The 23,817-nt window shown below is 40.4% G+C and overlaps 1 long non-coding RNA gene across 2 annotated transcripts in view; it reads left to right on the top strand.

The window, feature by feature from the left end:
* The first annotated feature begins 640 nt into the window (after nucleotides 1–640).
* The window catches only part of LOC129657555 (uncharacterized), a 163,188-nt gene continuing 140,011 nt past the window's right edge, over nucleotides 641–23,817 (top strand). The window contains exons 1-2 of one of the 2 annotated variants that reach the window (XR_008716796.1): nucleotides 641–851; nucleotides 2,434–2,513. This is a non-coding gene — a long non-coding RNA (uncharacterized LOC129657555). The remainder of the gene's footprint in view (nucleotides 852–2,433; nucleotides 2,514–23,817) is intronic. The other variant, XR_008716795.1, reaches the window with a different exon arrangement.

Below are 23,817 nucleotides of genomic sequence, written 5' to 3'. Positions count from 1 at the left end.
AAACCTCCCTTCATGAATTTCCTCCACTTGATAGAGGGGGGTTATTCTGGAGGGGGGAACTAACCCAGGATCTTTGAAACCCTGGGATCTCAGTGCAGAATGAGGGCAGCAGAAGCATTTCAGAGGTTTGGACTACCTTTGAAGTCAACAGGATATGTTCCAGGTGAGAGAGCACTGGAGAGGTATAATTTTCCCTCTGGGTCCCCAGTCCCTGATGTTCCATATTATGGAGGGTGCCTAAGGGGAGATGGTGGCAGGGGTTTTCTTCGCCTGTGGTATGGGGAATGGTCACCGTCTACCTAGTGGTTCTGAAACCTTAGATATTGGAATCATCTGGAGTCTTCCAAAGCTATTTAGTTGCCTGACTCCAACAGGACTGATGAAAGATTAAATGAATACATAATGAAGAGAGGACGAAGGGAAGAACATCTTGAAATGGGCACAGAGAGGAGTTAAAGTGTCCACAGTCACTTCATGCCAATGAAGGCTGCCTAGAGTCTGGAAGGAGGAAGAGAGGAAGGCAAAAGAAGCCAGGGTAGAGCTTGGAGCAGTGTGATCCCTGCACCAGCGCACCAGCATCACCGGGAGCTTCTTAGAAATGCAAGTTCTGGGGCCCCACCCATACCTCCTTTATCTGAAACTCTGGGGGGTGGGCTCTGCTGGCAGGCTTAACAAGCCCCCAGATGATGCTGATTTCTGCTAATGTCTGAGAACCACTGTCTTAGAAGAACCTCATTTCTTTCCCATCCTGCTCCAGGCCTGAGTTCAGATACGTGAGGAGAAGATTCCTGAAACGGGAGCTCAAGGAACAGGATGAGGCGCTGTGAGACCTGGGCAACGCATATAAGGAGGTAGGGGGCCAGGCCTTGTTTCAGGGACGAGGGGAGGATGGCATGCCTCTCTAACTTGTCCTGTACTCTGGTATGGGGAAGGGGCGGTTCTTTCTCCACTCATGTAGGCTCTGACTTATTTTTCCTGGCTGGTGGCTCCTGGGGTCCTGTGTGTGCCTTTCCTGGTTCATGGACCTCTGTGGTAGAGCAACCACAACGGTTGCTGCTAGTTTGCAACCTGGCCTCCCTACACGGAGGGCATGGAGGGAGGGAAGAAAGAGGCAGGCACTTCCATTTCCTAGGCAGCAGTCCTAATAAGCAAGGAAACCTTTTTACCAGGCCTGTCTCAGAGACTGTGAGACAAGTAGATTTCTGCACTTGTGCACAATAATCTTAAGAGTTTACAGTGTCCTCAGCTGGGTTCAGCCCTGCACACCACCCACAAGGGCTCAATAACATACCACCTCTCAAGGCTGCATCCTTGAAATGGCTCTGACTATGGGAACCCTCTGGGCAGAACATACATTTCAAGGAGCTGCTGCTGCTGCTAAGTCACTTCAGTCATGTCTGACTCTGTGCGACCCCATAGACAGCAGCCCACCAGGCTCCCCCGTCCCTGGGATTCTCCAGGCAAGAACACTGGAGTGGGTTGCCATTTCCTTCTCCAATGCATGAAAGTGAAAAGTGAAAGTGAAGTCGCTCAGTTGTGTCCCACTCGTTGTGACCCCATGGACTGCAGCCTTCCAGGCTCCTCCGTCCACGGGATTCTTCCAGGCAAGAGTACTGGAGTGGGGTGCCATTGCCTCACCTTTCAAGGAGCAGGAGTTTCCAATTGTCCAGGTTTAGCTTAAGGGTCATGGCACCCCACTCCAGTACTCTTGCCTGGAAAAATCCCATGGACAGAGGAGCCTGGTAGGCTGCAGTCCATGGGGTCGCTAAGAGTCGGACACGACTGAGCGACTTCACTTTCACTTTTCACTTTCATGCATTGGAGAAGGAAATGGCAACCCACTCCAGTGTTCTTGCCTGGAAAATCTCAGGGACGGGGAAGCCTGGTGGGCTGCCTTCTATGCGGTCGCACAGAGTCAGACACGACTGACGCGACTTAGCAGCAGCAGCAGCAGCTTAAGGGTCAACACATGGTCATGTCCTGTCCGTTTATTTTTTCATTAGTCACTCAGTCGTGTCCGACTCTACGAGACTGCATGGACCTTAGCCCAGCAGGCTCCTCCGTCCATGGAATTCTCTGACAAGAATACTGGAGTCGGTTGCCATGCCCTTCTTCAGAGGATCTTTCCGACCCAGGAATCGAACCCTGGTCTCCCGCATTGCGGGCAGACTCCCCATGGAATGAGCCACAGCATGTCCTCTCCCCAACTTCCTCTAATAGCTTTTAATCAACCAGAAGGTGCAGTATGACTAGGAGCTAAGGAGGAAGGAGAAGGAGCCGAGGCAGCCCCCAGAGCAGGTACAGTAAGATGCCAGGAGGAAAAGAGGACTCCCTAGGGCTAGCTGGTCTTCGGAGGTGGAGGGCAGTGTCCCTGGGAGAAAGATCCTTACTTTCCATGGCACTCACGCACTCTCCTTCTCTCTTCCCACCCAGACTGACATTCTCAACAACCTGAAGCAGCAGTCAGACGGGAAGCAGACCACAGCAAGGAAAACGGACGCAGCCGACTAATGGTAAGGATGGAGGGGGCGTTTCCGTGGAGACCAGGTGTAAAGGCTTGGAAGAAGTGCGCTGGCATGCTTGGAGTTTTGAGCTGTTGGATTCTTTCTTGTAGTATTGTTTCATCTTGTAGAAAGAAGGGAGAGCTGTTCCACTCAAGGGTGAGAAACCTCCAGAAGCAGGAGGCAACAGTGCCCAGGAAAAATGCGGAAGTCAAGTAGTTGCTGACCATGCTAGACAGGGGTGTGGCTGAAAGCCTGGGCTGCCCTTGGGACAGTCTCACTGAGTTTTCATGTGGTGGAAAGAGAGGGATAAACCTCGGGCCAGGCGCCTGATGGACACAGATGTTTCTCATGTGTTTAATGAGGTGGGGGAGGGGAGTGGTGTTTTTCTCCAGGAACTTAGCCTGTTTAACAGGAGCCAGCTGTGAAACAGTCCGTTTCCTAGAAGGCTTCTGCTTGGGGGTCCTCCAAAACTGCAGGATTGACGGATGGAGTTCATTGAGTGCCCAATTTCCCCTCATCTTTCCCTCTCTGTACTACCTTCCGCACTCTTAAAAGCTCAGGTGACCATAGCTGTGGATTGTGTTGACTTGTGGAAACCCTGGAGGTGGAATTATTTATGGGATTATTTTTGTTTCCTTGTTGGAGAAAGCTCTGCTATTTTAATTGTTCTGGTTTCAGTGAAGAATGAAACTTTTACTGACATAGTTATGGGCATTAGGCCTGAGTGTATTGGTTTTCAGGGGGTGATGAGTCATGGAACAAAATCTGTTGGGAGCAAAGAGAATTGAATAAAAGTATGAAGAAGTCCTCTTCCCTCAAAAAAAGGAAAAAACAAAAAGGGTGTAATATTTTACATTGGGCAAAAACTTAGAAATAATAAAATTTTTAATCTCCATGACTTTTATCTTTACTCCTCCTCTTTTCCTTTGGTAACACCTTATCCTTTTTTAAATGTATTTTTAATTGGAGAATAATTGCTTTACAATGTTGTATTGGTTTCTGCGGTATAGCAAGATGAATGAACTGTTAAGTATACATATATTCTCTCCTTCTTGAGCCCCCATCCCACCCCTCTAGATTGTCACCGAGCCCCAAGCTCAGCTCCCTGTTGACACCTTATCTTGATTGAAGTTTAGATGAGAGAACTAATATTCCACAGTAGAAATGGGACCATTGTGGGAAGGGGGACAGGAAGGGTGGGATAAGATGCAGGACCTAGACAGCTGAGTTAGGAACATGGATTTAAGAGTCTCTAATATCATCTACCAGTTTTCACACTGGGAAGTAAGTACCAGAGAAGGGGTTTTCAGTAGATGAGAATGGACCAGATGGGAAAGCTCAACATCTGAATTTCTTTAAGAAGTGGTAATTTAGTTTTGGTGTAGCTTGAGGAAGAAGTGGGAGCGGGGAGTTGAGGAAATGCTGAACTCATAGAATGGTGCTTGCTATATTGTCTGGATAGCCCTAGATAACTGTTCCTATTTCTTGACCATTTTTAAGAGCAAGGATAACACTTTTTGGTGTGTATTAGTCACCCTGTCAATACAGGAAAGAGACTCAGGATGGAGGAAAGGACTATTTTACCCATAAGAGTTGAGTACTTACCACGATCTTCATACTCTCCTTCCTACCCCGTCAAGCCCCTTTTGATTTTTGTTGGTATATTGAGTTTTGTCTGGATATAATACATTAAAAATACCTGTATCTTTCCAGATATAACATACAAATGTTTTATAAAACTTTACAATAACTGTAATTAGGTACACATGCAGGTTGACACCACACCTTTGGTTGACAGTCATTCACTTTCCCTCTTTCTGACTCACAGACGATCTATGACAGAGCCTGAAAGGGATGAATAACTTTCCTAGCTTCCCCTGCAGTTAGAGATAGCCATATGTCCTAGTTTTGGCCAATTAGCTATAAGGCGATATCATTGGGAAACTCCTGGGAAATTTTGATTAAAAAAAAATGTGTATACAGAGAACTCTCTTTCCATGCTCTCATCCCCTCATGGCTGTGTGAGGAATGATGTCTGTCTTGGTAGTAGCTCTGATTTCAAGAGGATGAAAGCTAACCTGCTTAAGATAAGAAATGGATGGGTGGAAGATACCTTAGTCTTTAAGGAAATTGTTGGACCAGTCTACTATAAAAGACTGATTGCATACTCTTGTACTTACTGTATGAGGCTACCAAAACTACATTGTTGTTTTTAAAGAGCTAATTCTGGATGGTATTCTGTAACTTGCCACCTGACAGTCTTTTATGTCATGGCTTACCTATTTTTGAAATCTATATCTTGCTATGTTGGTTGGTTGACTGAAATAGTCGAGTACCTGTTTGGTGGTTACCCCCTCCCTCTGACCCCGGAAAGACTGCAAGAATGGTATGCAAAAATTTGAGGAAATATATCTGAGAATGTTTTTGCCTTCAAATGTGAATTCATTTCATCACAGAATTCTTGGCTTACAATTGGTATGGAAATTTCAGGGAAATAATTGCCCCATTATTTCCTATCATTAAAGAGCTCAGCCCTGGCCTGATTTTTCCTTTTCTTCTCCTCCCACCTTCCCCCACCTCCAATATTTTACCATGATGTAACAAAAGGTTTGGCTATTTTTCTTAATTTATCATGAGCCCTTTTATCTGCTTGAATTTTTTCTCAGGTTAGGAAAATTTTCTTCTCATACCTTTTTATATTCTGTATTGTGTTTTAAACCAATCACAAAGATATCAAACTAGATGAATACCCATTATTCATATATTAGATATCTGTTTTTCATATTTTACCTACTTATTGTTACTTTTTAGTCTAATTCTGATTCTCTGCCATCTCTTTTCTGTAGTTGAATCTAATCTTTGCTCTTTGTGGTACTGCTTAAAATGCCACTATTTAATTTGTTTTCTTTTTTCCTCCTCAATGTGTTTTTTCATCTGTGGTCTTATATATATTCTGTCCCTTTCTCTTGTCTGATTAATGTTCTTTAATTTCTCTGTGGGTGATGTAAATGGGATCTGACATTATTATTATATTTTGCTTTCTAAGTAGTGTTTACATGGTTATTTCCTTTTAGAACTTAAGGTGTCCATCTGAATGAATTAGATTAAATGATCAGTTATTTATCAGTCTGAGGGGGTTGGGAAGGAAGAGAAAAACATCCACAGAAGAACCTGATCTCTCCTGTTTGGTTGTTTTGAATCTACTGTCCTAGGGCAATGTTTCTTTTACTACAGGCATATACTACTACTAGGGCCAGCCCTGCTTTGTCAGTAGAAACACAGGATGCTCTTATTCTGCATTCTGAAGGCCAGGATTCCTCTCCCAGTGAGGTGGCATAGCGCTGGTATGTGCTGGTGATAGAACACCAGGCTGAGCGATGCCAACCTCGTGTCTAGCCCTGTCTCCTCTGCTTTAAAGGTACTTATGTTTTCCCTACTACTTTCCTGTGACTCATTACTACTCCTGGGGAAGGGGAATCATGGCTGTATTCCTGATAAGTCCTTCAAGCTAATCCCATCTTCACTGTAGCCAGTAAAAAATCCGTAGTGCTTTTGCCACGACTTGCTGAAGAGCTTGAAAAACAGTACCTATTCCAGACACTCTTAGCTAGGACTCTAAACAGGATTTAGGTTTAATGATACATTTATATGGGATTTGGAAGAGAGAAGTGAGGTATAGGCTATTGCGCTAGCTTCTGACAGCAAATGCCATTTTAGGCTATCTGTTTTTGTTGTGACTTCCTGATTATCAGGTGGCAGCTTCTGAGTTTTGCAGGCAGGTGCCCGATTATAGAGCTGTCATTTTTTTCTTAGCTTGATCCTGGATTGTGTTTCTCAGTCATTTTGGAAAAGTTAACTTGATATTTTATTCTTTGTTAAGTTTTCTAACGATTCTGAAAGTGAAAGTGAAGTCTCTCAGTCGTGTCCGACTCTTTGCGACCCCATGGACTGTAGCCTATCAGGCTCCTCCGTCCATGGGATTTTCCAGGCAAGAGTGCTGGAGTAGATTGCCATGTCCTTCTCCAGGGGATCTTCCCGACCCAGAAGGGAATCAAACCCGGGTCTCCCGCATTGCAAGCAGACGCTTTACCGTCTGAGCCACCAGGGAAGCCATAGCCATCTAAAATCATGCAAAGCTTTATGCTTAAGTTCACTAGAATAGAATAGAATAGATTCACTATCTACCCCTGGAATTTGATCAGTGTGAACTCTAATGCAGATTCTCCCCTATTCTTGTTTTTCCTTTGTGATTTGGCTGAGTTTTTAGGAAGGATTGGATATCTACTATCATACCACCATTTTTCCAAAAGTCTATTTCTGATGTATTTCAGATATTTATGTAATCAAAGCTGTCTCTGCTTTTCCTCTCATTTTTTTCTTTGGGAATTTGCTTAGGAAGTAAGATAATATTTTTATGGAGTTTTTCATATACACTCTACATCTTCAAAGCCTTGTTGGTTGTTGGGTGTATAAATCCCAGTCCTTTGACTATAAAGCAGATAACATCTTTCTCATGACTCATTTCCTGCTGAGTGTATTTTGTGAAAGGAAGTTTCATTTTATAACCGTTCTGAGTTTTTGATGCCATGTGTTTCTTTTCTTCGAGTTTCACTTTGGTCATTGTTCATTTTATTGGTGTTCACTCTCCTGCCCTCATGGAGCTTACTGTAATGGGAGAATGAGATAAAGAGGCTGATAAAGCAGATGGGCCTTTTCTGTGTTATCTGTATGTACATCTGTCAGATCTTCACTGACACCGAGAAGGGCTGGGGATGGAGGTTTCCTGTAGGATGAGTGTTTAAACTGACTTAGATGAAACTAGGTTTTAGCCTAGTATAAAATGTGGGTGATGAGTACTCTAGATAGAGCATTGTTTGACAAGCGCAAAGACTCAGATGTGAGAGGGAGAAAAAAACAACAAAAAACAAATCAAACAGACAAAAAAGCCATGGGTTCTGAAGTGCAGCCAACTGTTAGTGAGTGTGGTGGGCCAGGGAAAAGACACAATGCCTCCCCCTGACCAAAAAAAAAAAAGTTGAGGACCAAACAGTGAAACTTAATGTTAGAAGCTCCAAGGACTACATATACTGTTTTCTAGTGTGTAGTATTTAGGGATTTACATTTTTCAGGGCATTGAATGGTTCACATGTCCATTAACTGTTCTTTTTCTGTTAATTCTTTCAGATTTTTGGTAGGTACCACTATGGAGTAGGATGGATATTACTTTGGTCTGGATTGTGAAGCAGGTATTTTAAAATAGGATTTTTACATAAAATCAATCTTGATGGGATGATTGTGAAAGCCTAATTCTAAGTATCTTGCTGTCAAGACATGCTTATGTCATAATATGCATTTCATATTTTACATATATGTCATGATATATAACCAGTTTGCTACCTGGTATGATTTTACAGTGAGCAGTTGAATTTTGAGAGTTTACAATGATGATAATTTAGAGTGTATTGACCCTTTCTTTCCTGTAGCTGGTCAAGGCATCCTCCTGGTGTGGAAATGGATGCTCAGTAAAGCATAATGTAAAGCTATCCTTCAGGTGGACAGTTGTGTGGATTAAATAAGACATGTAGGAAGGACTTGTACTGGTCATCACAATAAATATGAATTCCTTTTTCCTTCTTCACAAGGTGCTAGCTATCAAACAACATGATGTCATTACATCTGATTGCCTCTGTGAACATTAAAGAGAACAAATATTTCCTAACACACTAGTGGAACCTCTTTGCCACTTTACTTTCTCATCTTCTGTGGTTTTGTGATTCTACTAAGATTGAGAAAAATGAGCTTGATGGTTGGAAAGGTCTTATGGAAGATGTGATACTTAAAGAAAGGACAGATACAGGGAAGTAAAGGAGTAATTGGGTCAAATAGAGAAACATGAACAAAAGCTGAGAGACGCATCATGATAGCGTTCCTGTGAGATGAGGGAGCTTGTCCTTTGTGGGTAAAAGACACGACACGCAACTCAACTAAATTAATCAGACCCAGCCTTTTCTGAAAGATCATTGGGGTTACACAAGCTCCCAAGTTATGTAGCATGAAGTGAATGGTGGACAGTTTTGGGTGGCAAAACTTAGTGATTCAGAAAACAATAATGTGTTTCACATTTATTCATTAGGCTGAAATTTTGGGCTATTTTTATACCCCAATTCTATAACAGTTCCCCTTTTCACTATACTACAGTGTTGAAATGTACTTATTTTTAACCTCTAGGTTAACGTTTAGTATCAGTTAATCAGAAATTCCTTTGGTTTCACACGTGGAGGGAATGTTTCAAGAGTGTAAAAAGAAAATTTAAAAAATATGTATGTTTGATATAAGAGAATATAATGTTCATTGTTTTGATTCCTCTTGAAAGTAGAAATATTCTAAAAACTGTTTTATTTGCATCTTAGAATTTTAAGCACAAAACCTTGATCTAGAATTCATATTAAGTGTTTCTTCCTAAACTACTTAAATTTAAATATCATCAGCCACATGACAACAAAGGTATAATTTCCTGAAAAATTGTATTTTTAGTGAGAATATTTTCATGCAAAGCATCTTATTTTTCTCTGAAAGTCATACTTTTTCCCAGAAACCAGCAGTTTCATTTCTGTATTTTAATTAGTATTTTTATTTTCCACAATCTGTTGATAGTGGGGGAAACTTGAACTTGAGACTTTGTTTAACTGTATAAATCTTGAAATTAGTGTGTCTTTCTCAATGAGGACATCATTTGAATAGGGAATCAGTGTTGATTCAGTATAGAAATACTGAAGAAGCGTTTCACTGTGACTCCATAAAAAATTCAAAATGAAAATTATAAGCAAGTTGCAATGGAAGGAAGCTGTCTGAAAATTCAGACACTCCAGAAAAATTCCATAAAACCAGAGAGATAATTTTCTACAGATCTAGTAGTGACTCTTAGTATAGCCTTAAACTGAAAAGAAAGAATTCCTCTTTTAAAAAAATTCTAATTGCAAAGTAAAAAATAAAAAAGCTATAAAAAGTCAAATGAAAAAAATTAAACAATTTTTAAAGCTTTCCAGATGATTCTAACATGCTGCCAAGACTGACAAATCCTGCTGTCTTCTTGATAGATGACCTTTTCTTCAGCTTGCTTAGCCAGGATTCCTGAAAAGAAAGCATTTCTTACTTTTGTGTTAAGCCAATATTAAACATGACAAAATAATCTGTGTATTAAAAATTCTTCTAGGAAACAGGAGTTCTTTGCTACAGTACCTTTTATTGTTTTATTCCAAGCAATTTTTTTGTGTGAATTATTCCACCTCTTTTGTAAATCATCCTTTTATTGTTCCTACTTCCTAATCCCTTCTTGACTCTGTAACTTTATTGTTTTGGCAACTATTATTTTTCTCATTTCAATTTGCTGCTACTCCTCCTTACTTTTACTTCTCTTTTCTCTCTTTTTTTTTTTTGGCCTCTGGTTCAATTTTGATCATTCTCATTCTCTCCATTAGGCAACTCTGCAGCACCACAATCTCACAGGCTTCATTCTGCCCACTCATTTAAACAGTTTGAGCTGATGTTTGAGATCATGAAGTCTTGGCTCCTTTGAGAAGAAACTTCCAGAATTCTTTATCCTGCCAAATCCTTGTCTACAAGTAAAATGCAGTGTGAATTTTGCCTCCTGATGAGATGATAAAAATACCTATTACCCTCTTCCAAGCAGATGAAAACTAGCCTTTATAACAAAGGACACATTTCTAGAAAATATAATCCTGTTTTGTAAATTTTGCAAGAGTGAGTCATCTGAAATGACTTTAGAAATCCTCTGTGAAGACAAAAAAATAATTTGAAAAAGTATTTATTTGGTATTGCAATAATCACATAAACTTTCTGAAATTTTCATATAGGTTAAACACAAGGCTTAATGTTTGACAACTGTATTATATTTTCTTTAGTGAATTTTGTGTAGTGTTTGGTTCTATGTGCTTTTCTCTTGTCATATTTAGGCCACTCTGGTGAGTTAAAAGGAACTTAAAAGCTATGGGATGCCTTGTAAAAAGAAACAACCAATTAATGAGAGTAAGAGTGAGCTATGGCTTGGTCTTAGTACCTGTGAGAAAGACTTGAGATTGTTCATAGAACATCAGTAAAAAATATGGATTGGGCTTTATATTAGGATGTAAGTTCCAATAGTGAACAAACATTGAGAAAAAATATGAAAAATGAAGCAGGCAATATTTCATTCTTCCTCAGTTTTGACTGAATTTCATTTGAAATATGTTTACTTCTGTAGAGCACAGAGTTTGGAAAAATATGTAGATGCCCCTGGATTCAGGGGAGAATAACTAGGAGGAAGAAGAGGTTGCCAGGAAGAGCAGATCAATAAAGAGGGCTATTTGACTGCAAAACAGATTAGCAAGGGGACCTAATCACTGTTTTAAAATATTAGGTTGGCCAAAAAGATCATTTGAGTTTTGGGAACAGCTTATGATTTTTGGCCAACCCAATATTTGAAGGGCTTTTAGGTGGAATATGCACACAACTTGATATGTAGACACTAACAGGGGAGAAGCTGGGGACACACAGGATATATTTTAAAAGGCATGAAGGAGAAAATTCATGATGTAAAAACCTTGCATGATGTAAAAACCCCTACCCCCCAAAATTTCTGGTATACTGAGATTTACAATATTTTTATACATTATCTTTGTTTTCTTAAAAAAAATTTTTTTTTGGTGTATGTATGTGAATTTGCTCTATTGACTACACCAAAGCCTTTGACTGTATGCATCACAACAAACTGGAAAATTCTTAAAGAGATGGGAATATCAGACCACCTGACCTGCCTCCTGAGAAATCTGTATGCAGGTCAAGAAGCAACAGTTAGAACTGGACATGGAATAACAGACTGGTTCCAAATCGGGAAAGGAGTCCGTCAAGGCTGTATATTGTCACCCTGTTTATTTAACTTACATGCAGAGTACATCATGTGAAATGCCAGGTTGGATGAAGCATAAGCTGGAATCAAGATTGCTGGGAGATATATCAATAACCTCAGATACGCAGATGACCCCACCCTATGGCAGAAAGTGAAGAACTAAAGAGCCTCTTGATGAAAGTGAAAGAGAGAGTGTAACATTGGCTTAAAACTCAACATTCAGAAAACTAAGATCATGGCATCTGGTTCTATCACTTCATGGCAATAGATGGGGAAACAATGGAAAGAGTGAGACTTGATTTTCTTGGGCTTCAAAATCACTGCAGATGGTGACTGCAGCCATGAAATTAAAAGACTCTTGCTCCTTGGAAGAAAAGCTATGACCAACCTAGATAGCATATTAAAAAGCAGAGATATTACTTTACCAATGAATGTCTGTCTAATCAAAGCAATGGTTTTTCCAGTAGTCGTGTATGGATATGTGAGAGTTGGACTATAAAGAAAGCTGAGCACCGAAGAATTGATGCTTTTGAACTGTGGTGTTGGAGAAGACTCTTGAGAGCCCCTTGGACTGCAAGGAGATCCAACCTGTCCATCCTAAAGGAAATTAGTCCTGAATATTCATTTGAAGGACTGATGCTGAAGCTGAAACTTCAATACTTTGCCCACCTGATGAGAAGAACTGCCTCATCTGAATAGACCCTGATGCTGGGAGGGATTGGGGGCAGGAGGAGAAGGGGACGACAGAGGATGAGATGGTTGGATGGCATCACCCATGCGATGGACATGGGTTTGAGTAGGGTCTTGGAGTTAGTGATGGACAGGGAAGCCTGGCGTGCTGTAGCCCATGGGGTTGCAAGGAGTCAGATATGACTGAGTGAGTGAACTGATGTGAGTTGTCTCCCAGTTAATCTAGAATTTAACAATGGGCTATTTATTTGTTCTTTAGAACAAGTTATATAACCTTACTTAAGTTTTCTTGGAGTCAGATTTTTTTCCCTTATTACACAGTAAGCCCTGTGTCAATGAAAGACATTAACATTGTTGTCCAGCAAAAACATCAAGTGCTAAATGATTAACACGATATACTGAATTTTAGTTAAAATCATTCTTGTTTTTTATAATATTTGGTATAAGTTGTCCTGTAAGGTGGGTGAATGATTGAATCAGTTTTCCAATATCATAGCCTTATCTGTACACGTGATGATTTCATCTATCCATCCAAATTCATACCTGAAAAAATATCTCAGATGAAATTTTGGTGTCATTCCTCAGGGCAACTAGGGGAACAAAGGCACAGCTGTTCCCCTCTATGGGCACAGCTGAATTTAGGATGAGCATATTCTCTTGGAAGTATATTCCTTTCCTATCCAATGTGAAGTAACAAGGAAAAAAAAAAAAAAAAAAAAACAAGAAATCTGAAAGATTGTTTAAACTTGTAGTTTCTTTTCCATTTGACTTTAAAAGCTTTGCAAATAATAAATACTAAGATTAAGGTGTGGACAACATCCAAACTGGTGTGAAGAAAACAAAGAAATGGGAAAAAAAAGAAGAAATCTCTTACTAGGCACTGAAATTTTAGAAGCATTCACAAGTGGGAAAAAGAGAGCTTATAGATACCTTATTTTTTTCATATTAAAAATGGTTGTTTAGATAAGATGCCCTGAAAGAACTTCCAAGCTGAAGTAACTGAAGTGCTGAATGAAATGGAAAAAAAGTTTATAAAAATGGAAATTTTAGAAAACAAATACCAGATATCTTACACAAAATCACTATTAATATATATGTGTACTTTATTCATTTATTGTCTCTATGTCATAAATGCTAGAAAATTAGGTTGGCTTTTAAAGTGCAGGATTAAGAGATCTGGCTTAAAGTTTTTTATATGCCTAGAGTTGTCCATACTTCAGTCTGAATTTGGTAATGATATGAATGTTATGGTCCCCGAGGGGCACATCTGATTGGTCTGGGGTGGGGCACAGACTCTGGTGATCTTTAAAGTTCCCCAATCTTTCTGATGTTCTGCCAAGGTTGAAAAACCTGTTCTAGAGTTTTGTTGTTGTTAATAAATGACCTCTTTCTCAGCTTATTCAACCCGATTTCCTGAATAGGACTGTACTTGGCTCTTCTTACTTTCTATTTTGGGGTGCATGTCCATTCTATGAATTTGTCTCTCAAATCTATGCTGATGACTCCCAGGTCACAAGAGTCCATCCTCTCACCCAGCTTTTGAACTGTATTACTGAATGCTGATTGGACATTTTCGTGTGAATATCTACTCTCAGAATCCCGTCATCTGCCAGTGGCATCAGTGGTCACATGTGTGAGAACTTGCCATCATCTTTGACCTTGTCTCCTCATTCAGTTTGATTCTCCTCTGTCCGTAGGTTCCTGTCTATTTTTTCTACTACAGCAGAGCTCTTCATCCTTTCCCCTATCTTGAGTCTATCAGTTTAGACCAGGCTCTCACTATCTGGCATGGCTGTTATTTGTATCAGATGTCTGGCCTTCTCAAATCTAGGCCTTCCCACCTCCAGTGTATCCTATTTATGCCTAGAAAATGCATTTATTTTAAGCATTACTTTAATTTCATTCCTAACCTTTCATTGCATTTTCTTTTTTTGGCCATATCAAGTTCTGCATAATTTGGCCCAAGCCTTTCTACCTCACAGTATTTAATATCCATTTGTTCTTTTTTTCTGGTAAGTTTGTCATGCCTGATCCACAGCATGCTTTAATTTGATTCAGTGTTTCCAGAAGTCAATGCTGCCCAAGGATGAAACTTGAGATAAGTTTCGGTAGTATATGAATAAACTTCAAAATGTTTAGTTACATATTTAAATTTAACATAAACTAGAAAAATAGACATGTATTTCAAATTCATTCTTTGACAGGTTTTTATTGCTTAGACTGAGACTAAGGTAAATACCAAAGTTTTTTTTAAGGTATCAGTTTAAGTATTAAATAGGTACTATGGGAAAACTGAAGGTGATATATGAACAGCTGACATCCATAAAAAGAGTGATTTATATTATTTTTACTACCTGGAATAATGTGGAGCAGATTTCCCCCCATCCTTTCAGTTCTAATTTAACTTCAAAATTCTCTACTAGGTCAACCATACCAAATCTGCTGGGGAGAAGGGGGAAGGTAAAGAAAGAAAAGCCACTGGTTTTGACCAAGAACACCAGTCATGTGTAAATGTAAGATTTTGTTGAATGGTGAGAGTGAGTTCTGTTAGGTCAGTTTCAGTTATGGGCTACTCTTTTTTTAAAAATTATTATTTGTCAGTATCAGGCCTTAGGGTCTTCCCAGGTGGTGCTAGTGGTAAAGAACCTGCCTGCCAACACAGGAGACCTAAGAGATGCAGGCTCAATTCTTGGGTGGGGAAGATCCCCTGGAGGAGGTCATGGTAATCCACTCCAGTATTCTTGCCTGGAGAATCCCATGGACAGAGAACCCTGGCAGGCTATGGTCCATGGAGTCGCAAAGGGTTGGACATGACTGAGTGACTGAGATCACCAGGCCTTAGGTGTGGCCCGTGGGCTCTTCAGTCTTCTAGTCGTGGCACGCAGCATGTGGGGTCTAGTTCCCTGACCAAAGATCAAACCTGGGTCCCCTGCATTCGGAGTGCTGTGTTTTAGCTACTGGGCCACCAGGGAAGTCCCTGGGCTACTCTTTTGAATGTTAAAGGGGAAAAACTAGAATCAAAACCAAAAGGATGACATGAGTGAATATGCAGATTGTTCTCAACTGCCATCTAGGCAGACAGATTCCTCCAAAAGTTGGTCAATCTATGGATGAACACCAGATCTATAGTCTCATGGCCCTTGCTGTCTTCTGACGCTGCCACTACATCTTCCTCTGCTGCTGGTGCCCTACCCTGGTCTGTTCTCTCCAAATGGGGACTGGGGTCCAGGAGCTGGTCTGGGGTGAGAAGGGAGTGAGACAGAGCTGTGAGAGGAGGCTGTGGTGAGAACGTGCTGTGGGCTGTTGTAACGTGTCTGGGCTCTTCCTTTGCACTTGAAAAACCAGTCCTAGCATACTTAGAGGAAGAAGCCTCAAGTGGCAGTTAATGTTTAGCCTTCTCCAGCTCCATAAATAGAGGCTTTTCCCATGATTAAATCACAGGGTGTTTGTTTATTCACCCCCACCTTCTTTCTCCCTCAGGGATCGCCTATACTCCCACATCCCCCGTGAATGTGCCTGACTGGGGATTAGTCCAGTCATCCCATGCCTTTGAGACATCTTTTCCTTTTCCCCCTGGAATTAAATCTGTCAACTGTGAAACCAGTTTTTTTTTTTTTTTTTTTTCTCACAATAATTTTTAGTGGTTTCACTCTTTATCAAACGAGACGGAGAAATTCAAGTGAAATCAAGGTGTGTGTGTGTGTGTGTGTTAGTAAAAACTGAACTAGGGCTTGGGTGCCAGGTTTTATTTTCAGCTCTGCCTTTGCAAGCTGAGTGATGGGGTACAACTCAGTTCACCCAACAGCACCACAAAGGGTGGAACCAGAACACCTCTCGTTTCCTTCCAGCTCAAGGAAGGTGAAGAAGGCCTTTTTTGAAGTTTTATTCGAGTTTCCCAGCATTCTCCTCCACTTCCTCTGGACCTGCTGCCAGATATACCGGCAGCAAGTATGGAGCTGATTCAAGGTTCATTTGAGAGGCAGATGGTTAGGTTTACTCCAACAGCTTACAGCATTCTGGATAGTGAGGGGATAAAAATGACTAGTTATCAGTTCCTGGTTTGAATAGGAAGTGGTGAGTATCTGGAGGAGTTCAGACTAGAATAGGGTAAAAAGATGTTTTGAAAAGTGAAGGCAGGGTGCTTGTTTTTACCAAAGCAAGGACATTAAACTTAGCTAATGAATAATAGGCATTCACAGAGTGGATTGGAAAAAATATGCATACAATCAGCTGGACATTTCAAGCTGAGATCTGGCTGTTTATTCTTCTGCCTCAGGCAAACTTCACATTTTAACACCTAAAACTTCTCCTCCTCCTCTTACTGGCAGTGTTGACTCATAGCATTGTATTTCTGATGGTTGCCTCTCCAGACAGTGCTAATATACTGTATTCAGTGTTTTCCAGGAAGATGAAAAGCACTCTGATTATGTATTATTGGAGTGAGTGAGTGTGTGTGTGTGTGTGTGAGATGGGAAAAGTTTTTAGGTCTCCATTTTCCTAGGGAAAACTTGGTCAGTTGTTCTACTTATACATCTGATAGGTAAGAATTATGAGATTTTAATGTGTCACTCAATTTTTCCCTATCTTGTCAATCTTGACATAAGATCATTCATGATAAATCCTTATTTTCAGGAACCTAAAGATTTCAAGAGTTTTAAAGTGGTCATTACTAACAGACCTCTTTACCACAAGCTATTCTTGTGTTGAGTTCAGACTACACATCATTTTTCCAGGAATGTACTCAAAAAGGTTCATTTTGAGAATAAGTAACACTGTCTGACTTTCTAACTGAAAAAAAAAAAAAAAAAGGATTTATCCTCTTATATCACATCCTCCATTTCCAAGGAAAATTTTTAATGAGAAACATTCTGGAAGAAAAATGATCATATCCCGAGTCCAGGATTATAATTCTTCTTTTCCAGGTGTTCAATATTTCCTCAATATAAAAACAAGTCAACATCACAAGACCTTTTATTTTATCTCTGTTTATAAGAACAGCTGCAGTAACCGTGGATGCCATTTATTGGACAGCCACTGAGTCCCAGGAATTTGGCATATTAACCCATGTGGTCCTTACTTAGCTGATGATGAAATTAAGCCTTTGAGAAGTTAAGTATCCTGCCCTAAGGGCATATAGCTAAGAAATGCTGGCCTCTCTCCTTATAATTCTTGTACACCTTTCCTTATACTACATGGATTAAAAAAAGTACTCTTCGTTCCATAGATAAATAATTTTATAGTTGTGTAGAGAACAAAATAAATATGACTTCAAGTTCTCATTAGAAATGGCTTTTTGGAATTAATTTAGAACATGATTAGAATAAGCCACACAATGCATCCATGATTTGAAAGACAGAGGAAAGGTTTGGAGTAGTAATTTAGGATCTAGTATGATTACTTCTTTGATATCGGAAGGGCCTTTTGAAATCTTATCAAAACATCCGATATGGGGATTCCCTCTGCCACCACTCTTAGGGGAAACAACTCGAGCTCTTTCAGTGATGGGACATGCAGAACTTTTCAGGCAGAACTTTCCATTTCTGGCCTCTTTGAATGATTGGTAACAGTTTATATACTCTCTGCAGTTATGTTACTCACCTCTTCTATACATCTTGTTTCATTTATGAAAGCTCCTCTTTTATACATCTTGTTTCATTTATGAAAGCTTGTTCTTATTTTGAGTCCAAGTCTGTTCTCTCATTTACTTCAACTCACAGGAGTGATGGAAACTTTTTCTGTATAGAACGTAAATGAGGTGGGGAACAGTGTTGTGGTGAATAACTTCTAATTTAATATTTATGATGCAGTATCTTTTTGCTGAGGTGGTTTTGGTGTACAAATTCCTGGTAGATTTGACAGCAGTATGGGCTTTCCTTGTCTCTGAACCCCCTTTAAAGCTACAAGACCAAGAGCTTTGCTAATGCATCTCTCTATTTTCCCCTTCTCTCCCTACCATGCATAAAAAAACAGCAACACGGAAGGCAAGAATAGTTCTGACAAACAGTAATAACTTGCCACCTTAATGGCAATAGATCTGTGGCTAGAGAATGACAAAGTAAATCCTTGGTAGCTAAGAGTATTGCTCTGGTTTTAGAAAGGGAAGGTTTTGACTTTTGATTTACTTGTTATGTGGGTAAAACAGAAGAACTTTATATTATATGCCCTTAATTAAACTTTTTGTGCCCTTTAAAAGCATGTTTTGGAGGCTTGGAAAGATGCCATACATTTAGCTGGGTACATCTGTGTGTAGATGTATGCTTGTTTTATCTATTTTCCTCATTGATTGTAAAGTGGAAGCAGGCAGTTGGATACAACTCAGACAGTTCATATGCAAGACTCATGTGGATAAAATCATGCACCGTCACTGGGGACAGTTCTCATTCCTGCGTGATTGGAGTCTGTGGATTATGGTGCGTGTTCCTCAGTTTATGTAGAATCAACCACACTGTTGGTGTTGCTTTCCAGTCAGGCTTACATCTCCATAATTATTGCTTGACAGGTAGATTTTACTTTCTGACACATGGCTCAGTATGCTCCATGACCAGAATTTTAAATGCAAGCTCATCATAAATTTTATCTGATCTGTTACTTTGTCAGAGAAAATTAGAATAATCTGTGCTGTTGCTTTAGCTGCTAAGTTGCTTCAGTCATGTCCGACTCTGTGCAACCCCAGAGATGGCAGCCCACCAGGCTCCCCTGTCCCTGGGATTCTCCAGGCAAGAACACTGGAGTGGGTTGCCATTTCCTTCTCCAATGCATGAAAGTGAAAAGTGAAAGGGAAGTCGCTCAGTCATGTCCTACTCTTCCCGACCCTATGGACTGCAGCTTACCAGGCTCCTCGGCCCATGGGATTTTCCAGGCAAGAGTACTGGAGTGGGTTGCCATTGCCTTCTCCTTAGAATAGTCTGACAGGACTTTATTCAACAGTGCTGATTTCTTCTAAGGAGCTCCTCGAAAAGTTTGCAAGTTGATACTTTCCAAATTATTTTTCTCATTTAGAAATACCAGCGGATTATACATTAAAGGAAAAGGGAAGTGTGGTGGGGAGGATAGGTAGAAGTTAATGTCAAGGGCAATGAGAAGTATTGACCATGATCAAGCTGAATTGTTTTGAGTGGGAGACATCTTATCTTCAATTAACTGAATATCTATTGAGGACAAGGCTCATAATCATTCTTGTAGAGTTCCAAAGGGAAGAAAGATGATGAAGCATATTTTTGCTCAGATATAGTGATAAGGAGAAAATATGCATCTAGGAAGCTGAATTTTACCTTCCTCCCACCCCCACCCATAAAACACCCATACATCTGGGTTTCCCAAAGGAGAATTTAACGATTAGAACTGCTATAAAATGAATGGATGAAACCATCTCAAATAACTTCCTGCCTAACAATGTTCAAGTAGACACAAACCCACTTGTCAATGATGTTACAGACTTTCTTAGCGGTGGGTACTCTGGATACCACAAAGAACAAGACCAGCACAGCCCTTCCTTTTCCAGAGCTGGTGTTGAGGACAACATTCAGAAAAGCTAGAAAACAGAAAAGGTAGAAAAGGAAAGAGTTGTTAAGAAAGCTACTCAGAAAAGGACGAGGTCAGAGTGGAAGAGATGGGATGCTTCAGAACTGTGGCGGGCAAGGGACAGCTGCATCCAGGTTGTGTTAGGAACACAACCTAATGTGATGAGGATTGTGCCATCCCAGCTCCCAAGGAGCTTCCAGTATAGCTGGGTGACCCCACTGTAGCACAGAGAAACGGAGGGTTGATTGGTTCCACCTGGGATTCATCCTTCAGGCACTGGCTTGTGTTTCTCTGTGGTGCACTCACTGCATGTAGATTTTGAGTTCTTTTGGTCTGTCCTTCTAAGGACAGGGCCCCCAAGCTTGGGAAGCACATACCATGGCACATCTTGGGTCAGTACTTCATTAATGCCCGTGTTTTCTTTGAAAATAACAAACCACTGTCCATTAATTTTCTTTTTTTTTTTTTTTCATTAATTTTCTTAAAAAATTTTTCTTAGTGAAGTATAGTTGTTTTACAATATTGTGTTAATTTCTGCTGTACAGCAAAGTGATTCAGTTATACATACACATATATAAAACAACTGTTGGAATTTCAATATCCACGTAATTATTCAGCAGAGACAATGAATGCATATATAATAAATATGACACTTATTCAGCTCATATATTTGCATTAGAGATGAGCCTATTCTCAAAAATTATGACCCAAATGTAAATTGACTTCTCTTAAACATTTTTTACCTTTTTACTTATATACCAACTTAATTAAATATATCCAATTTTCATTTCCAGTGCTCTGAAATGTGTGAAAAATGTCCATGGGATACAAAAGCAGTAAATTTGTCTTTACTGTTGTTGTTATTTATGGTGAAGACATGCTTCATTAAACAACCCCTGTCTCGTTACTGAACAACTTAATATGGTTTTGCACGACTAATGGTTTTCATCAGCATTCATCACTGAATCATTTCCTACCTAAGAAACAGGGTTGGTATTCTAAATTATCTATGCTAGGCTGGGGAAATCTCATTACCAAAAAGGTAGTAAGTTTTAGGAGAGAACTAATTTAAATCAATCAATAGACTAGTCCTGGTAAGAGAATTATGTGATACTTATAATAATGTACTGCTTATACTGTTATTTAGGAGGTTAAATATCTACTATTTTCTCTGCTTTCTGGTCAAGCAGGAAGAAATAACACTTGAGTTTTGGTTTTTAGTGGTTAGAAGGGGCATTTCCAAGGAGGAAAGAGAACTGATTGTAGATGCAGGAGCAGTGAAGTCTGGCTGGGTTGTGCCATCTAGCTGGCCCTCAATGGCCTCATCGGTGGAAATGAAAAAAGAACTGCTTGTTTTCTCTAATTTTGCTCCAAATTCTGATGTTTTATAGTTAACACATTATCTATTTGCTATCACCAAACATCGTTCCTGTATTAACAAAGGAGTGAAGACACATGTATGTTCAGTTTACTGAAAAAGCACTAGAAGGAAGTCTGCTGCTGCTGCTGCTAAGTTGCTTCAGTCGTGTCCGACTCTGTGTGACCCCATAGACGGCAGCCCACCAGGCTCCTCCATCCCTGGGATTCTCCAGGCAAGAACACTAGAGTGGGTTGCCATTGCCTTCTCCAATGCATGAAAGTGAAAAGTGAAAGGGAAGTCGCTCAGTCATGTCCGACTCTTCTCGACCCCATAGACTGCAGCCCACCAGGCTCCTCCATCCATGGGATTTTCCAGGCAAGAGTACTGGAGTGGGGTGCCATTGCCTTCTCCGGAAGGAAGTCTAGTATCATGGAAAGGGAACCAACCCCACTGGGAATGGGAAGACTTGGACTTAGCTTTAGCTCTGTCAACAACTAGCTTTGTGACCTTGGATAAGGTACTTACTCAGTATTCCTTATAATTGTTTTCAGTTCTGAGATTCTGTGAGTTCAATAATGAAGTAAAAGAGTGGAGATATATAACTGTACCTGATGTTGTCAGGAAATGAACTTTGGACTCAGGGAAACCTCAGGAAACTTGATTTAAAAAAAAATACAAGATGTTAAACATTTTTTAGCTTTTACCTATAAAAGCTTTGTATCAAGATTACCTTTGACTGAACCTTTTGAAGTTTGAAGAGATGGAGGATCGTTACTTCTACCCCATAAGTCTTCTGAGTTTGGAACTAATTGAGAAATGGGCACAGCCAGATAGATCAGAATCAAATGGCTGTTAGGGCTGAATTCAGATATGGAGTTTAGATGTTCCATTTGCGGTTTAGTCGCTCAGTTGTGTCCAACTCTTTTGCGACCCATGGACTGTGGCTTGCCAGGCTCCTCTGTCCATGGGATTTCCAAGGCAAGAATACTGGGGTGGTTTGCTATTCCTTTCTCCAGGGGATCTTCCTGACCTGGGGATTGAACCCATGTCTCCTGCATTGGCAGAAATATTCTTTACCACCTGGAAAGCCTGATGTTCCCGTAGTAGTGGAGAATTAGATTATTTGTTTTCCTCTAAGTGTAACCTTTGGAATAATCCACCAGAACTATGTAGAGAAAACATACTCAGAATTACTGCCTTGCCTCTGCTGAACTCCAGTATCTGACGCAGAAGGAGATTGTGCTCCGAGGAGGAATACTGGGCCCTGATCCATGTGTCTTGACCACATGGAGTTGAGGATCTGGAGGAGAAGGCCAGAGGTAATGCAAGGTGGGGGGAGCCAGTACAAATAACTGGGGCTGGTGATCTGGAAGAGGTATGGGTCTGAATTCAAAGCCCTCTGAAGAATTTGTTACTATAGTCTACCCTTCTCTGGAGGCCCTTCAAATACTGTTCACCAGGGCCTGAACCGGCTCTCTTGCCATAATGAAAGCCCTCTGTCTTTGTAGACTTGAGTGAGGATAGAAGGGCTGAGCCACATTCATATCATTCTGATCTCCTCAGTCATCTGTTGTGTGTGTTTGCAAAACAGGGAGGGGAGTGTGGAGAGGCTGGAGAGAGAGTTATCCTAGAAGTCCTTTTTCTGAAACATGAGACTAGGGCACTGGCAATTTTTCCTAAAAGGCTTTCTTATCTTTCTACTTGTGGTGGCAAATATTTATTAGGAATATACCTTTTCATATTGACTCTATACATGTGGCAAAACAGGTAAACAATTGCATATTTATCAGCTTGAAACCTTCCCCCACTACTCTTGGTCTTGACTTAGGGCAAACACGTGAATCTTGTCTAAGAATTCCATGAAAGTGTTCATGTCTTTTTCCCCAGGGTCCTTGGGGAGAATGAATTAATATAAAATTTGTTCATGGAGGTCAAGGGGTTGGTTAATTAGAAGTCTTCAGATCATACTGAAGTCTGTTTCGCTGGGGGAGCTTACTTAATACATTGTTCATCACTTTTGCCCTGACTTCTTTACCAAAGCTTGCGACTATAACATCTGGTTTTATAATATATCAGATCATGCTAGATTAGCTTACTTGAGGGTAACAGAAATCCTGGGAACTTTGGAAATACTGATGCCTTGATGTAGAGATGACATGAATACAGTGTGGCCTAGGAAAAAGGGTAGCTCTCATCCTCCCCAATGATACTTTGCCTGTAGTTGTGAAAAATCTCATGGACAGTGTCCCCAGTCCTGTCACCCTTCCTCTGTATATAGACATCAGGAACAATGAAACTAGTTTTGTGTCAGAGCTGGGAAAGAGTACTCAGTAAAAGAATATCTAGAAATCTAAAGACGAAATAAAACAAAACTGAGTGAAATTTAAAATAAAACTAGAATTTGTGATAGAACAGACTGCCAATTCAAGCACGACATCTATGGCAGTTGCTTTTTGAGAGTACTGTAAAAATACACAAGTGGCCTCATATCACATCAACTGAATGCAAAGAAAAACTACGAAGCCAGGCGCAATTCCAGGGACAGCAGAGTGGGGAGAGGGGAGCAAAGAAGATGACAAAGCCTTGGTTTAGTGCCATCTGGAGCCCGCCTGCCTGGCTGAGAATTCTGGATCATCATGTTATCTCAGGAAGTTGTTTAAATACTCTGTGCCTCAGTTTCATCCTCTCTAACATAAGGTTTTTGTTGTTCAGCCGCTCAGTCTTGTCCGACTCTTTGTGACCCCATGGACTGCAGCACATCAGGCCCCATTGTCCTTCACCATCTCCCAGAGCTTGCTCAAGCTTATGTCCATTGAATTGGTGATGCCATCCAACTA

This window comes from Bubalus kerabau, chromosome 7 (assembly GCF_029407905.1).
Source record: "Bubalus kerabau isolate K-KA32 ecotype Philippines breed swamp buffalo chromosome 7, PCC_UOA_SB_1v2, whole genome shotgun sequence".
NCBI lineage: Eukaryota > Metazoa > Chordata > Mammalia > Artiodactyla > Bovidae > Bubalus > Bubalus kerabau.
The sequence above is the reverse complement of the archived record's forward strand: the minus strand, read 5'-3'. Positions and strand labels throughout refer to the sequence as shown.